The 17080-nt window shown below is 42.8% G+C and overlaps 1 protein-coding gene and 1 pseudogene across 2 annotated transcripts in view; one reads left to right on the forward strand and one right to left on the reverse strand.

Moving 5' to 3' along the window:
• The window catches only part of Fhit (fragile histidine triad diadenosine triphosphatase), a 1516285-nt gene that overhangs the window by 1256768 nt on the left and 242437 nt on the right, over positions 1 to 17080 (reverse strand). The window lies entirely within an intron of this gene.
• On the forward strand, positions 10587 to 11394 carry LOC114700776 (annotated as a pseudogene).

The following is a 17080-nucleotide window of genomic DNA, read 5'->3' on the forward strand; positions in this document are numbered from 1 at the left end:
TCTCTGCCTACTCAGAACTCCTGGATAACGGATGCAGACAAGTGTGCAGGAGGCCTCTAAGATCCATCCTCCGCCTACTCAGAACTCCTGGACAACACATGCAGAGAAGTGTGCAAGAGGCCTCTAAGATCCATCCTCTGCCTACCCAGAACTCCTGGACAACGCATGCAGAGAAGTGTGCAAGAGGCCTCTAAGATCCATCCTCTGCCTACCCAGAACTCCTGGACAACGCATGCAGAGAAGTGTGCAAGAGGCCTTTAAGATCCATCCTCTGCCTACCCAGAACTTCTGGACAACGCATGCAGAGAAGAGTGCAGGAGGTCTCTAAGATCCATCCTCTGCCTACCCAGAACTCCTGGACAATACACACAGAGAAGTGTGCAGAAGGCCTCTAAGATCCATCCTCCGTCTACTCAGAACTCCTGGACAATGCATGCAGACAAGTGTGCAGGAAGTCTCTAAGATCCATTCCCTGCCTACTCAGAACTCCTGAACAACACATGCAGAGAAGTGTGCAGGAAGTCTCTAAGATCCATCCTCCGCCTACTCAGAACTGGACAATGCATGCAGACAAGTGTGCAGGAAGTCTCTAAGATCCATCCTCTGCCTTCTCAGAACTCCTGGACAATGCATGTAGAGAAGAGTGCAGGAGGCCTCTAAGATCCATCCTCTGCCTTCTCAGAACTCCTGGACAATGCATGCAGACAAGTGTGCAGGAGGTCTCTAAGATCCATCCTCTGCCTACTCAGAACTTCTGGACAATGCACACAGAGAAGTGTGCAGGAGGTCTCTAAGATCCATCCTCTGCCTTCTCAGAACTCCTGGACAATGCATTCAGAGAAGTGTGTAGGGGGCCTCTAAGATCCATCCTCTGCCTTCTCAGAACTCCTGGACAATGCATGCAGAGAAGTGTGTAGGGGGCCTCTAAGATCCATCTAGGAGAAGGCAAATGGAGACAGTCTGATGGGCTGGACACTTTGCTCTCCCTTGTTTCACTGTATTGCTTAGGCTGTTGTGGAACCCATGATTCTCCAGCCTCAGAGGCTACAGCTGTGTAATTTACATGCCTGTACACACACACACACACACACACACACACACACACACACACACACACACACACACTTTCTTTCTCCTCTGGGGGAAGTTTACATACTTCCAAATGTTCCACAAGTCCCAGTGGCCTCAGTTTCCTTAATGCTCCTACCACTAAATCCCTGCTGGGGTGTTGTTCGCAGAAATGCAGGCTGTCCTCCACAGCATTCTTTCTCTCTGTGATTTGGGCCTGACAAAGTTGGCTTACACATGAGGAAGCATCTTTTGTTTGTCCTTTTCTCTTTTTACCACATCTAATCCATGATGGGGTATTTTATTTACCCACAACATATTCGTCAAGTCTTCCCTTTACCAACACAGCAGACATCCTGTCTATTAACTACTAACCACTATCAGCACGTATCAGCAGAGCATCCTGATGTCTGGCCTCTACTCAATGCCCTTCCAATCCATTCTGAACACAACACCAAGAGAAACACTGTAAAACCATTAAATGAACCATATCTTCGTGAAGTTCAAATCCTGTGGTGACTTATCATTTTCAGAATAAAGTCTCTTTGTGCTGGCATTCAGAATCTTCTAGCCTGACCCAGCATTTCCTCTATGGGAGGCCATCCAGCAGTACTACCTATGAGGTGAATCTCAAGTCCATTACTAACATGAAAACAATGAGCCAGAACTTCATGTTCTTTGCTGGTCATGTGAGCTGTGAACTTTGGACCAAGTACTTGACTTTTCAGAACTTCAGTTTTTTCACACGCAAACCTACAGGTCTTTCTATTTTAAAGATTTATTTATTTTTATTCATTGTGTATGAGTGTTTTATTTCCATGTATGTATGTTCACCACATGAATGGTGGTCAGTACTCATGGAGGTCAGAAGAGGCCATCAGTTGGAGGCACCATGAAGGTTCTGTGAACTGAACCCAGATCCTCTGTAAGAATGTTACATGCTTTAACCACGAGCCATCGCTCCAGCCCCAGAGCTACATTTCTTAATGATCTCTCAAAGGAAGAAATCAAGGTACAACTTATGAAGAGCAAAGAACGGTGCTGCCCTACAGTAAGCTCTTCACAAAGCCATCACTCCAACCAAGCCTATTGCCATCTCCTCAGATGTATCTACGACTCTCAGGACCTATAGCATGTTCTCATTGCTGTTAATGTCCTTGTTCCTCACGTCCAGCTCTGGGTGTGGTCACCTACTGTCCTAATTAGTTTTTTTTTTTTTTTTGGTTTTTTCGAGACAGGGTTTCTCTGTGTAGCTTTGTGCCTTTCCTGGAGCTCACTTGGTAGCCCAGGCTGGCCTCGAACTCACAGAGATCCACCTGGCTCTGCCTCCCGAGTGCTGGGATTAAAGGCGTGCGCCACCATGCCCGGCTCCCTAATTAGTTTTTATTCGCAACTTGACACATTGCAGAGACACCTGGGAAGAAGGAACTTAATTGAAGAACTGCCTTGACCAGACAGGCCTGTGGCCATGCCATTGAGGGACTGTTTCTATTGATGACTGACTGTGGGCACTGCTATTCTCAGGCAGGAGGTCCTGGGCTTAGAAAGCTAGCTAAGCATGAGCTGGGGTCAAGCCGGTAAGTAGTATTCCTCTGAGGTTTCTACTTGAGTTCCTGCCCAAACTTCCTTTAATGATGGCTTGTGACCCAGAAGTATAAGCCAAATAAAACTTTCTCTCCTAAGTTATGTTTGGCTATGATGTTCACATCAACAGAAAAGTAAAATAGAACACCACCACCACCCCCTCCGTGTGTGTGTGTGTGTGTGTGTGTGTGTGTGTGTGTGTGTGTGTGTACACCACCGGCACACACAGGCCAGGGAACCCCAAGGATTCGCCTATACTTCCTTCCTAGCTTTTCATGTGGGTACTTAGATCAAAGGTCCCCATGCTTGCCTGACAAGCACTTTACCAAATGAACCATTGTATTAGGGTTCCTATCGCTGTGATCAAACACCATGACCAAAAGCAACTCGGGGAGGAAAGACTTTGTTTTTCTGACCCTTCCATATCACAATTCATCATCAAAGGCAGTCAGGGTGGGAACCAGCAGAGCCTTGGGATGGAGCAGGTGCAGAGGCCAAGGGGGAGTGGCTCCTCACTTGCTCCTCACAGCTTGCTAAGACTGTTTTCTTCTTATAGCACCCAAGACCACCAGCCCAAGACTGGCACCATCCCCACCTCCCACATCAATCACTAATTAAGAAAATACCCTACAGGCCTGCCTACAGACTGATCTTATGGCAGCATTCTCTCAATTAGGTGCCCTCCCCTCAGATAACTCTAGTTTTTATCAGGTTGACATAAAATGAGCCAACACAGCCATACACATGTGTATCTTCAATGACTCCTTTCCTCCAGGGAGATGCTTAACAGGACAAAACTGGAATACTCTTTTTGCTTTGATCCAAATGATCTTTTCCTTTTGGGGGCACGTATGTTCAAATGATAGCCTAGCCCAGATTCCACAGAAAGCCAAAAAATAAATCTTCTAGCTTCTAAAATGTGCTATTTGAGGAAGTCAAGAAGAGAAAAGAAAGAAAGAAGACGGGAGTGGAGGAAAAGCAGATACTGGATGCATTTCTGCACTAGCTGCCAAATGCTTTCAAGCCCGTTGATTGTCAGACCTCCTTGCCTTCTCTTCTGAGAAAGCCATGTGAGTGATAGCGATTTTTGAACCGAAAGTCCCGAGGAAGAAGGCAAAGTCCATTCTCTAGCCATTGTCCACTTAGGCAGCCGCATGGTTGTACATACATAGATACTGAGATGTCCACCGCTCAGTGGCATATGGCAAGGCCAGGGCTGAGGGAGGGAGCTGACCGAGAGCCTTTAACCAGTAGCAACAATAGTATCAGGACTGTCCACGACTTGGTTCTGTAACCATGGGAACAGCACAAACCAGCCAAGCACAAATCAGGAATGGGGCTAACTGGAGTGCAGCAAAGATAGATAAGAAAATGAGAAAGTGTCTGAATGGATTGTTCTAGAATGGCAAGTATGAGACATACAGGCTCATCACTCTTGCAACTTGTACTCATGTCAAATATCTTCAAATCTCTAATAGTATTTTGTCTGACTGAACCAAAATATTGTCTCTAATCTTTCCCAAAGTACAGCTATAGAGGCACCATATTCAGTAAGATTTGACACATGTCCAGGGCAATAAAAAATAAAAAATTTTGCAGTAAAAAAATACTTCCTATAGATTAACTCAACATATCTCTGCAAATTTGCAATATTCACTGGAGGAAGATAATTATCCTGTATTCCATGAACAGACAACTGAAACTGAAAGAGTCTCCTGCTTTTAAAAGCAAGGAAGGAAACCAGGAAAAAAAACTTCATGCCTGGGTTTGTGCAAAATCTAAGATGCAAAAGAGCACCTACACACACTACAACCAACAGGACTCAGAGGCAACACTTTTGCTAATTTGGAAAGATAAACACATTTTTAGTAAATAATTTTTTAATAAATTTTTTAAGTTTTTGTCACTTTATTTCTTAAATATACTCTGAAAACCAAAAATGAAACCCTGTAATAAAGTCATAACAGTGGTGCAAACAAAGGTAACAAGAAAAAATGTTTCATAAAAACTCAAACGTGGAATGATAAAGACAAAGTGTAACATCCAGCTAACGGAAACTATTTCTGGTAATGGAAAATGCTGCAGGAAGGTCTTTCCATTTAACGCAGTTCCACAGTCTAGATGTCAGTTTCCATGGATCTCTTGATACTATGTGCTTTCTCATACTACACACACACACACACACACACACACACACACACAATGCAAAGCACACCCTTTCTGGATTTGGTATACATGCTAGCAGAGCAGAGCTCACTGGGCAGTATGCTGATCTGCAGATAAAATATGTTAAAATAACACACAGTGCCAGAGTGGTGGTGGCGCATACTTTTAATCCCAGCACTCAGGAGGTAGAAGTAGGCAGATCTCTGAGTTTGAAGACAGCCTGGTCTACAGAGCAAATTCTAGGACAGCCAGGGCTACACAGAGAAACTCTGTCTGGAAAAACCAAAATAAATAAACAAACAAACGATTAAATAAAAATGTATACCTATTTCATAAATTCAAGCCTCCATGGGAGACGTTTCTGATCTGGAGGAAGAATATTCACTGTGGTGCCGTTAAAAGGTAGTGTGCTAATTTTTGTCATAAGATCTGTTACTCACCATAGAGATACATTAGCTATTCCTCTCAGCCTGCTGAGACTTTTTGACTAGGGTTGACCTGACTGGGGCGATGGGAATGAAGGATGACAGACACACATACAAAAGATGGGATCCGATGGGTCTCATGTCTGATGGAGATGCAACAGCAGCAGTCCAGAAACTGCATTTGTTGTATACATTTGAATTAAGGAGGTGGTTTACTGTATATAGTTAAGGAGGCATCTTTAGCTAATCTTAGTGGGAGGTCTCTATAGGAGAGCAGCATAGGACTGTGAACACAGATCAAGAAGAAGCTGCAGTCCAGGACAGGTAGCCAGCTTTGTCATTCTCCTGAGCATGACTAGGGAAGGCTTTGCCATCCCATGGGTCTGAAGCATTGGGGTCTTAGACATGGCTGTGCTAATGTCAATAATATACACACAAGTTTCATCTTCTCCCTATACCAGACCACTGGAAATGGCCCCCAAATGACTGTTGGTACATCTTAGAAATCTAGGCATTCATGTGTATCCAATAAGTACACAGAACTGTGTAGAGAGCTGGTCGATACAGAAATGGATTTGCTACCACTCCTCCACTTTAAATTAGTGAGGCCCAGACTAAAGATTACCCAACTGCAGGTCATGGAATCAGCTTGGGAAACTGTGACCTGAAATATTTAGAAACTAAAGGAGACTTGAATAACAACACAATACACATGTGCTGTTTCTTAGGCTCCCTGCCTTTCAGGACAGAAGGTGGACCCTCTGGAGTGGCTGCCCTTCAGGGAACCTCAGGAATGCCAGGTGCTTCTTTACGGTACTATTATGATTCTCAATAATACCAACAATTCTTTTAAATAATATTAATTTCTAAAAGAATTGAAGATAATCAGCTGCCTGAATGGAGGTGCATTCTAGGTGTTTACACAAAGGTCTTGGATGCTGGCTCTCCTGGCAGTGTTGGAAGGAAACACTAAGGCTGATTTTCATTATCTTTTGGTTTATTATACTTATTTTGAAATCTGATTATTTCTAACCCTTCATTACTTGGCCAGAATTTAAGGGAAAATATGAATAAAACATGTGATAGCAAGTTATTTTCTTGTCTAACCCTCTTAGGGCAATGTTTTCAATATTTCAATGATGAAGGATATAATCTATTCCCAATATAAATGTAGATTCTTCACTGTGTTAATTTGGTCACATTTGGTTTCCTAGTAATTTAAACTTTTTATTTAAAAGTTAAGGCTTATTGACATGAATTTATTTAGGGTATATTTCTATTTCCTTATGGTACATCCATACTTAGAATTATTCTTTAATTAATTTTTTAAAAGTGGCATTGCATTTTTAGGAAAATTGATGGAACTAGAAATCAGTACGCCAAACAAAATAAGCAAGATTCAGAAAAAAATGGTTTTTTCTCATATATAGAACCTGGATTCTGTGTGTGTGTGTGTGTGTGTGTGTGTGTGTGTGTGTGTGTGTGTGTGTTTAGGACATGAAACTAGAAAGTAGACCATGAAGGGAATTAGAAAACACATTAGTGAGGGCAGAATAGAGAGAATAAGGGAATACATAGAACAGGAAGGTTGAACTGGTGAGATGCCTCAGCAGGTAACGGTGTTGCTACCAAGCCTGAAGACCTAAGTTGAACCCCTGTAAACCACATAGTGGAAAAGGAGAACTAACTCCTGCCAATTGTCTTCTGACCTCCACAGATGTGCTCAGGTGCACACACACGAGAGAGAGAGAGAGAGAGAGAGAGAGAGAGAGAGAGAGAGAGAGAGAGAGAGAGAGAGAGATGGGGTGGGGAGAGAGAGAAGGAGAGAGGGAGAGAGAGAGAGGGTACCTTTGAAAATAAACATAAGAGTAGAACAGGGGCTTTGGCAGAAAGGCAGCAGGATGAAGGCAAGGCAGGACAGTGGAGTGAGGCAGACAAGAGCAGCGTGCACAGCTGGAGAGGTAGCTCTGCAGTTAAAAAGACTGGAGCACTAGATGCTCTTTCAGAGGACCCAAATTTGGTTCCCAGTACCACCCAGAGGCCCACAGCCACTTACAACTCTAGTTCCAGGGATGTTAGTGCTTGCTTCTGGCTTTCTCAAGCACCTGGAATGTATGTGGTGCTTCTATATATACATGCAAGAAAAACACATAAAATAAATAAACACATATAAAAATAAACACATAAAATAAAGATAAACAAATCCCATGAAAAACAGATAGAGCTGTAGATGTCATGGTGAAGTGTTTGCGTTTTAAGGTGTCTTTCCTGGCTTTGCTTCAAAGTACATGGACAGCAGGACTCATGCAAATGACAAAATGTTCTTTCAAGAGCTCTTACCTTAACTTTAATTAAACTTAATACATTTTTTCCCACTGCAGAAGGTCAGCAAGACAAATATGATCATTCCCAATGTACAGATTGTCATCTGAAGTTTAGAGAGGTCATTAAATCTTTGAAGACACACTGCAGGTCATCAATAAAGCCCTAACCTCTTTCCACTACTAGTCAGGAATGGAATGCTCTGTTTTTCTAATTTTGGTAGAGAGGGGTGCTTTTTTTTTATTCATTTTTGCTTCCCTGTGAATTACCACCTAATGGTTATTGCAATGGTGTTTAATAAGCGATGTGTTATCCCTGGGCACTGGAATTAGCATCATTACTCAGAGATTGTAAACAGAAGTTTGCATTTGTGCACTGCCTGGAGCAAGAAGCATCAATAAAAGCCTGAGGTGGGAGGAAGAGATGAATGCAGTCTTGAATCAGAGGCAAGGGATGCAATTTGATGTGGGGTATTAAGAAATTCTGCCTAGACTAGCAGAGGAGCACAATTCTTCAAAACTCTGTGGCTGAACTGCCCAGTTACATTTCTCACATGGCTTTTCTTTTCTTCACAGAGCACAAGAAGCATGAACCTTGCCCTTCACATCCATAACTCTTGTGCATACTCTAGGGTGCTTGGCATGCAATATTCTAGAAGCAATGTGCTATGAGTCTCTTTGACAATGGTTGCTTGAGGCCCAGGAACTTTAATCTGCATCCATGAACTAAAGACATTTAAATTTAAAACTTCTGAGCAAATTTCTGAACAACAAAAAGGCTGGTGAATGAGGAAGTGCAGACACTGGCCTCCAGCCTTCCAAATGGCCAAGTGTCAGTCTACATACAAGACAGGAAGAAGTTGTTGCTAAAGGCATGTGCATTAACCCCATGCCCAGAGAAAAGGAAAGGATTACCATGGATCCTAGGCGAGCTGTGTTCGAATGGGCGGCACTGATTAAAGAGCAGGTAGATCTGGCATTTTCAGATGGCATTTACGATTTTCAGACTTCAGTATAAAAATACATGTTGCTTTTTATTATTTGTGTCCCATGCTATGCTCTGGGGCTGCACATGAAACAGTTTCCCTACTCTGGTATCTTACAAAGAGTGGTAAATAATGACAATAAGAAAAAAAGCACTTTCTAGGATCCTATGATTAGTTCTGACATGTGGGAAATTGCTTCATTGCCAGAAGTCAATTCCTGCAATTGCAAGCATCTTCCCTCCATAAAATTGATGATGTGGCCCGCTTCCTTCCCTCTTGCACTCCACTGTCTGCAGATTGCAACCTCTTCTTGCCATCATGTAAATTCACACTTTCAGAATAATACTTTCTTCCCTTCTAAAACAGTGGTTCTCAACCTTCCTAGTGCTGCAGTCCTTTAATATAGTTCCTCATGGTGTGGTGACCCCCAACCATAAAAAGTTTTGTTGATAGTTCATAACTGTGTTTTGCTACTGTTATGAATCATGATGTAAATATCTGATATGCAGGATATCTGATATGCAGCCCCTAAAGTGGTTGTGACCCACAGGATGAGAACCACTGTTCTAAAATATGTAAGGACATATATTAAAGGTTCATTGTGAATTCTGAAAATTTACATCCTCCCACTCCTTTTATCCAGCCAATACCCATTGAGTAATAACAACCAGGAACTCTTCCAGAATCTAAGAACGTGATGCTTGGGTAGGATGGGTCTAAATGAACCAAATTATTTTGAGAGTAGTGTATGCTTGGAAGGAAATGAAGTAAGGCTCACAGTAGAGAGTGGGTCCTTCCTAAGGGGTACTCAAAGAAAGGCTCTGTGGAAACTTCTGAACTGAGGGTTGAGTGACAAGAAGTTACCTCTGCAGGGAGAGGAGCAGAAGGAAAGACACCTGCAAAGGCCCAGCACAGCTGGCTACCTCAAGAACAGGCAATGCACATCCTGGGGGCTCCAGTGAGGCCTGTGGATGGAAGTGTGCTGTGGAATATTATTTTAAGATGTGTTACATTTGTCATGCTGTGGAACATTTGTTTTAATGCAAAGATGTATTCCATTCTTCAATGCTGCATTTGTTTAACTCTATGAAGCTGTGTTACTTTGCCTGTCTAAATCACTTGATAGTCTAATAAAGAACTGAATGGCCAATAGCAAGGCAGGAGAAAGGATAGGCAGGGCTGTCAAACAGAGAGAGTAATAGAAGAGCAGAAATCTGGGAAGAAGGAAGAGAAGCAAGAACAGGGAGGGGAGGGTATTAGGGGGACAGTTACCCCGCCACACAGCCAGCCACCGAGTAAGAAGTAAAGAAAGGTATATAGAAAGAAAGAAGGCAAAAGAAGAAAGAAAGGTAACAACCCAAAGGCAAAAGATAGACAGGATAATTTAAGTTAAGAAAAGCTGGCAAGAAACAAGCCAAGCTAAAGCTGGGCATTTATAAGAAAGAGTAAGACTCCATGTGGATTTAATTGGGAGCTGGGTGGTGGGCACCACAAAGAATAAAAGTAAAAAACAACCAACAACAGAAGTGAGGTTAGGCAGAGGCAGGAGAATGGCAGGTTCAATGTTGTATGCAGGACTTGATTTTCAAATTGTACACTAGTGACAGGAGAACCACTGAAGGTTTAAAGTCATGGAGCAATGTGTTTCAAGGGCATGTTGACATTGATCATGACAGGGAAAAGTGCACAATGATAAAACATGTGACTTCTTTACTGTGAGTACAGGTCAGTCTTTGCCAGTGTGAGTAAGTGAGATTAAGAACTCTTTTTTTTGTTTGTTTGCTTGCTTTTTTGTTTTTTTGAGACAGGGTTTCTCTGTGTAGCTTTAGAGCCTTTCTTGGAACTCACTCTGTAGCCCAGATTGGCCTCGAAGTTACAGAGATCCACCTGCCTCTGCTTCCAGTGTGCTGGGATTAAAGGCGTGTGCTGCCGCCGCCTCCAAAGCCGCCACCTCCAACGCTGTCACCGCCGCCGCCGTCACCGCCGCCGCCGCCACCACCACCACCACCAGAGGCTCTCTTTTTCTACCTGGAACAATGGAAGCTGTGCCAGAGAAGAAAAAGAAGATTCCCGCTGTTCCAGAAACCCTTAAGAATAAGAGAAGGAATTTTGCAGAGCTGAAGGTGAAGTTTGCTCTGAAAGCAACAAAAAAGGAGGAAGCTGTGCGTGAAAAGGCCAGGCACTATCCCAAGGAGCGCAGGCAGCTGCACCGGACTGAGATTCGGATGGCTAGGATGGCAAGGAAAGCTGGGAACTTCCGCATGTCTGCAGAACTGAAGTTGGCATTTGTCATCAGAATCCAAGGAATCAGTGGTGTAAGCCTAAAGGTCCGCAAGGCATTTCAGCTTCTCAGTCTTCAGCAGACCTTCCATAGCACCTTTGTTGAGAAAAACATGGCTTCAAATAATATGCTGAGGATTGTGGAACCATACATCACATGACGGTACCCCAACCTGAAGTCAGCAAATGAGCTCATCTACAAGTGCGGCTATGGCAAAATCAGTAAGAAGCGATTGCCTTGACAGAGAACGCCTTGATTGCTCCATCTCTTGGTAAATACAGCATCATCTGCATGGAGGATCGAATTCATGAGATCTATAGTTGGAAAATGCTTCAAGGAAGTGTATAACTTCTTGTGTTCCTTCAAATTATGTCTCCATGAGGTGGAGTGAAGAAAAAGACAACTCATTTAGTGGAAGGTGGAGATGCTGGCAACAGGGAAGACTGATGAACTAAGGGGTCACCCATGGTATTCCTGTAATCTGGTCAGTTAACAAACAGTCAGAACTTGGGGGAAGACCACAGTGCTGGGCTAAACATCCATAGTGAAATCTTTGTGCTGTGACCAACATGCTGTGTGCTCTGAGGATTTCTACTGAGCTTGCTCTAATACTGGATTTTCCATGTAAAACGGGATAATGACTCCTTCCAGAGTCTCAGTGAGAATTAAATGAGGCGGCACACAAACCACATGGCAATGCTATGTGGCTTGTGCCTGCTCAGGGTACAAGCGATTGTTGTTGTTATCAGCACCATTGCTTGGCAGAGAGTGAAGGATGACCTAAAGAACCAAGCAATCACCCAGGGCACTCAGACTAGAAAGGAGTCCATGGAGGAGGGCAACTGTTATCTCAGAGTACTCTGTGTCTGGGTGGGGGTGGTCCTCCCATGAATTTTACAACTTGACAATGGTAGAATCTGAATTTAAAGAAGAGAATTGTCATGTAACTGGAAAAAATCCAGATGCTCAGAAGCAAGACTGTGAATCAGTAAGTGCAGTGCTTTCCTGTGAGGAAATACTTCATAGAATGAATGGTGGACTCAAAGACGAGTTGTACAAAAAAGTTTGTGAGGAAGAACTAGGCAAAAGAGATGACATGCTGTGCAACTTTTGTTTAAATGAAAATCAAGAACAGTTGAACTAATTGGTTTTATATGTATGCCATACCTTAAGTTATTTAAATATATCACTTCAGGGGATCATAATTAACTAAACACATAACCAAATGGTGACTTCATGAACCCTAGGACTCTTTATGAGACTGTTCATTTCCAAGGCTGTCTGTCTCTCCCTGTCCAGAAGCCAAGGTTCTGCCTACAGTAAGTCACAATGGAGGCCACTAACACAGGACAGATGAAGGAGAGCTTTGCTTGGGAGGGGGAGAACCACAGCAAAGTGCAGCCAGGAATGACTCTTCAGAAACCTCAGCAGACGGCAGGTAACTGCTTGTCTTCTTGGTTTTCTCTAGTCCTGGATCTCTGGGTTAAGTGGAAGCTCCGGAGGCAGGACAGCTTCTTTAATATACTAGAAATGCCCCCCAGGAACCTCGATGCTCTATAAGGAAACACAATGGAGGAATGAAGCACATGTTCAAACAGTGTTTTCTGGCATTTGAATGAAGAAAACTGTGACTCCAAGCATCTGAGTAGATTCATTTTCCTGACAGAACAACCTAAACCACAATGCAAAAGGCATTAAGTTCTATCATGTGACATTAAAAAATACTTTCAGCGTACGATCAGCTGACGATGTGCCCAGGGTAACTTTATGACTATATCATCACAGTCTGCAATTCAAATCATGGCGGAGCTAGAAATACAGAGCTCGCTAACGCAGCTCGGAGCTTGTCTGCTTCCATTGCAGTGAAAAATGGCAGCAGAGAAAACCTTACTTTCCTGGAAAAAAAACATTATCAAATAATAAAACAATTCAGGAGTCACTTTTACAAAGTAATAACAGGCCATACATAATTGACTGCCTTTAGTCGTTGTCTCTGGGTATTACAAATCACCATTACTAGCACTTTGCACGAACTTTATTCAGGATACAGGCTGTCCATTTGGCACTGCCAGGAATGATTTTTTGCACCTTTACTGTGCACTTCACTATACTATTCTTTAGTTGCTTCCTGAGTAAAGTTCTTATATCTCCACAGTTCTTGCAGTTTGTGCTCATGAGCCATGCCCAATGGTTAGAAAAAAAGTAACTTCTAGAGCTGAATTGATTTGGATTTATGATTTTACCTCAGGCTTGCAAGGAAATACAAACTACCCTGGGAGACAAAATTCACTCCTGTGAAGTCATGTCCTAACTCCCTCCATTAAGCCAAATATTGTGCTAAAAGCAGAAAGGATATACTTACATTATACCAACTCTTTGCCTTACCAAAGAGTGATAGCTGTATCCATACGATATAAATAAATAATTCATTCCAAAACTATTTGGGCATCACAAGGCTCATAGCATTGGTGACTGTAGGAGGAGGTTTGAGTATCACTTGAGAATTCTGACTTGTGCCTCGACCACAGAAGGAAATTTATCCTCTCTCCCTCTCTCTCTCTTTCTCTTTCTCTCTCTCTCTCTCTCTCTCTCTCTCTCTCTCTCTCTCTCTCTCTGTCTGCCTTCACCTCATTCACACCCCCACTATACATTTGTATGAATCATATGTGTCTATTGATTTCTGGAAATGACAAAAATGTAAGTTTAGACATGTTGTGAGCATAAAAAACACAGATTTCAAAGACTGGCAAATAAAAGGGTGTAAAGGACATCTCATTAATAGGTTTTAGAAGCTGGAGAGATAGCCTGCTTTACAAGCATGAGGAACTGAGTTTGCATCTCAGAATCATTAAAAATTAAAATAGAAATGCTGGATGTAGCAGCACACACTTATAATCCCAGGACTGGGATGGCAGAGACAGGCAGACCCTTGGGCTCACTGGCCAGCCAGCCAATGAACTCCAGGCCAGTGAGAGACCTTGTCTCAAAAGAAAAACAAAAGCCAAAAACAAAGTTAGGTGTTCTGAAGGAATAACACCCAAGGTTGTATACTGGCCTCTACACACACACACACACACACACACACACACACACACACACACACACACGCTTACCCGAATACACATATGCACACAATACAGTTTCCAAACATTGATTCCATGCTGTAATTATAGTATGTTAGATATATTAAATGTTATATTATGAAAGATATATTTGGTCTTCATCCAGTTTCTTGGACTCTTGTGACTCCTACAGTGTTTGTACTATCTGGAATTAATCTTTTGTTTGCTAATAATTTGACCAGTTCTGGGCAGCCTCTAGGTAACTGCAGAATGGGTTCTCTTTACCAAAACAATTAAGGGAAGATTAGATGTTTAAAATTTTCAGCCTCCATAGAGGAGGGGACAGAAGTTGAAGCTTCATTTGATCACCAAGAGCCAGTGACCTGATCAATCAAACCCATCTAAGCCCTCAGAAAATGCTAGAAAGGCAGGGTTTGCAGAGCTTCCAAGTCACTGAACCCCTGAGGCTTCCTTGGTGGGGCTCACAGACAGGGTATGGAACTTCCTCTCTCCCTCTCTTTCCATTTCTTCCCCTGTGTCACGGCCGAGGCAGCTCTTCATCTGTGTTATCTGCAATATCCTTTCTAATAGACAAGTAAGGTGAGGGTCAAGAGGATCCCAGCATACAGCTTGTGGGTCAGAAGGACAACACAGACAACCCGGGGTGTGTAGTTAGTACCGGACAGAAGTCAGTCTTGGGGATCTGGGATTTCAACCTGATGCCACCTCCAGATAGCTAGTGTCAGGTCAATTTGAATTCTAGGACAACCAAGGTCTTCTCTTGTCTTTTTTACTGTCTTCATTGTTGAGACAAAATCCCCAATGAGAAGCAATGTGAAGAAGAATTTACTCATGGTATACATCCCAGCTTGGTGGGGAAGCCACAGCAGTGTGACTAGGAGGCCGAATGGTCACACTCAGAGTATACATCCCAGCTTGGTTTGGAAGCCACAGCAGTGTGACTAGGAGGCCGGATGGTCACACTCAGGGTATACATCCCAGCTTGGTTTGGAAGCCACAGCAGTGTGACTAGGAGGCCGGATGGTCACACTCAGGGTATACATCCCAGCTTGGTGGGAAAGCCACAGCAGTGTGAGTAGGACGTTGGATGGTCACATTGCATCCACTGTCAAGAGGCAGACTGTGGAGAAGTAGGATAGGCTGTAAAACCACAAGGCCTTCTCCAGTGAGGCATTTCCTCTGATAAGTCCTCCAGGCTCTCAACAACCTTCACAGAGGAAGCACCCCCAGCCAGGACCAAGTGTTCAAATCAGTGAGCTCAAAGGGAACATCTCATACTCAAACCACAGCACCTCCCAGAGCTGACTGACTACCTACTGGAGAGGGGAGAAGTATCCTGTAGATGTGGTGTTAAAAGCATGATGTGAGGATTAGGGGAAATGGGTCTGAGTCTCTATAGCATCAGATGCAGCTAAATAAAATACATTATTAAAATCAACTATTTCTCTTAATTTCTACAAGTCTTTAATTTGGCTATTAAAAATGTTTATTTCCTTACATGGTTCATGTTGCCTTTTACCTGATCCATGTGTATGTATATACACATACATAACCTCTCATTTTTCTAGATCGATCCCAGGGGAAATCATTTAATACATCTTCTGCCTTGAAGGTCAACAGAACAACTTGTGAGATTCCTGCCATACGGAATTTAACAGGAACCTCAACTGAAATTCCCTCCAGTCCCAGCACATCTGAGCTGTCCGAGATGAGTGGGGAGGTTCCTCTCTGGGCTCTCCCTCCTCACAGCTCTTCGTGTAGTAAGAACACAGTTGCCATCACCATGGGTCTCTCTGCTTCCCACCCTGACCTGATGTCACTCACAAGGTTCCGAAGCAAGCTGCAAAGACACCCGACACACCCTGGGCGACACCCTGGTTATAATTCACTGCTGCTTTAGGTCCCTGTGGAGTGCTCTCTCTTTCACTCTCCAGCACTCCAGTTACCTATTTTGCTTAATAAATTACCATAGTGTGTAAATGTGTACAATCTCTAAACCTGTAAGAACTGCCTTGAAGAATGAGTTTTAAAAATGCCACACTTAAAAAAATGAGTGATCTCTCTATTGCTATTGTAACGAGTAGGGATTTATACCAGAAAAATTCCAATCACAGTAGCTGCTTCTTCCTTGGGTAAGTGGTTCTTAGGAGGTGCATTTTAAAGAGGATGACTTTCCAGTGAACACTTTAATTTTAATTTAACCTTTCCAGAAAAAAATGAAGTGCTTTGTGTAGATTCTTTGGGCTTTATTTAAGGCCTAAAAATTAGTTCTGAACTGTGATAATTGTGGGCTTAGGAATGCAATCATCGCAAGCACCACTTCTCACCCATTTATAAGCCCTGCAGATCAGGAGCTGCTGTTTATTGCCATCTCAAAGGTGGCAAGTTACTTAACTGTGAGGCTGAACTTAATGTCAAAGTGTCCTGGGATGGCTGGAGGCAAAGGGTGGGCAAGTCTGATGATAAAGGAGTGGGAGGCAGGCTGCTGGGTACTGCTTGCTAACCATTAACTTTAATTAAAACAGAGTGATGTAGTAGTGAGGCGGAGTGTAAAGGTTACAGCGAAGCAGAGAGTAGCCACAGAAAGGACAGGAGACTTCCATCATCAGCATTAGTGACCTTGCTCTAAGTCTGGCTCTCTGTTCTTGCTCTTAAGACCTGAGATAAATTACGTTGCTTATATGTTGTCATTTAAAGAAAAATGGGAAGCCCCAAAGTTTGGTGGTGAGAAATGTTGGTGTCCATCATAAAGCAGCTAAACTACTTCTAAACAACTGAGGATGTTTCTGAGTCTGTGCTGCGTGGGTATGGTCGGTATTAACCAAGATGTCATGTGGTGGTGACTCTCTTCCCTTTAAAATACAGAGATCCCTTGAAGTCTGTTAAGATGAATGGTTTGTTCTTTATGTATGGGGGCACTATAATTGAAGTCATCTTGAATATTTAATCACTTCCATATAGCACTGTGCCTAAAGTACTGGACATTCAGATATGGAGATCATCCAAACACGAGTTAATGAGCACATGTTTGATATATGCTATGTTCAGAGGGATTACTACTCTTTAGTAATTCAAGAAAAACATATTTCATCTCCAGCCTCTCCTAAAACTTCAATTTGGAAAACAAAAACAGAAAATATTAACTGCCTAAATATTTTTATTACAA

Source organism: Peromyscus leucopus, chromosome 9 (genome assembly GCF_004664715.2).
Source record: "Peromyscus leucopus breed LL Stock chromosome 9, UCI_PerLeu_2.1, whole genome shotgun sequence".
In the NCBI taxonomy this organism is placed as follows: domain Eukaryota; kingdom Metazoa; phylum Chordata; class Mammalia; order Rodentia; family Cricetidae; genus Peromyscus; species Peromyscus leucopus.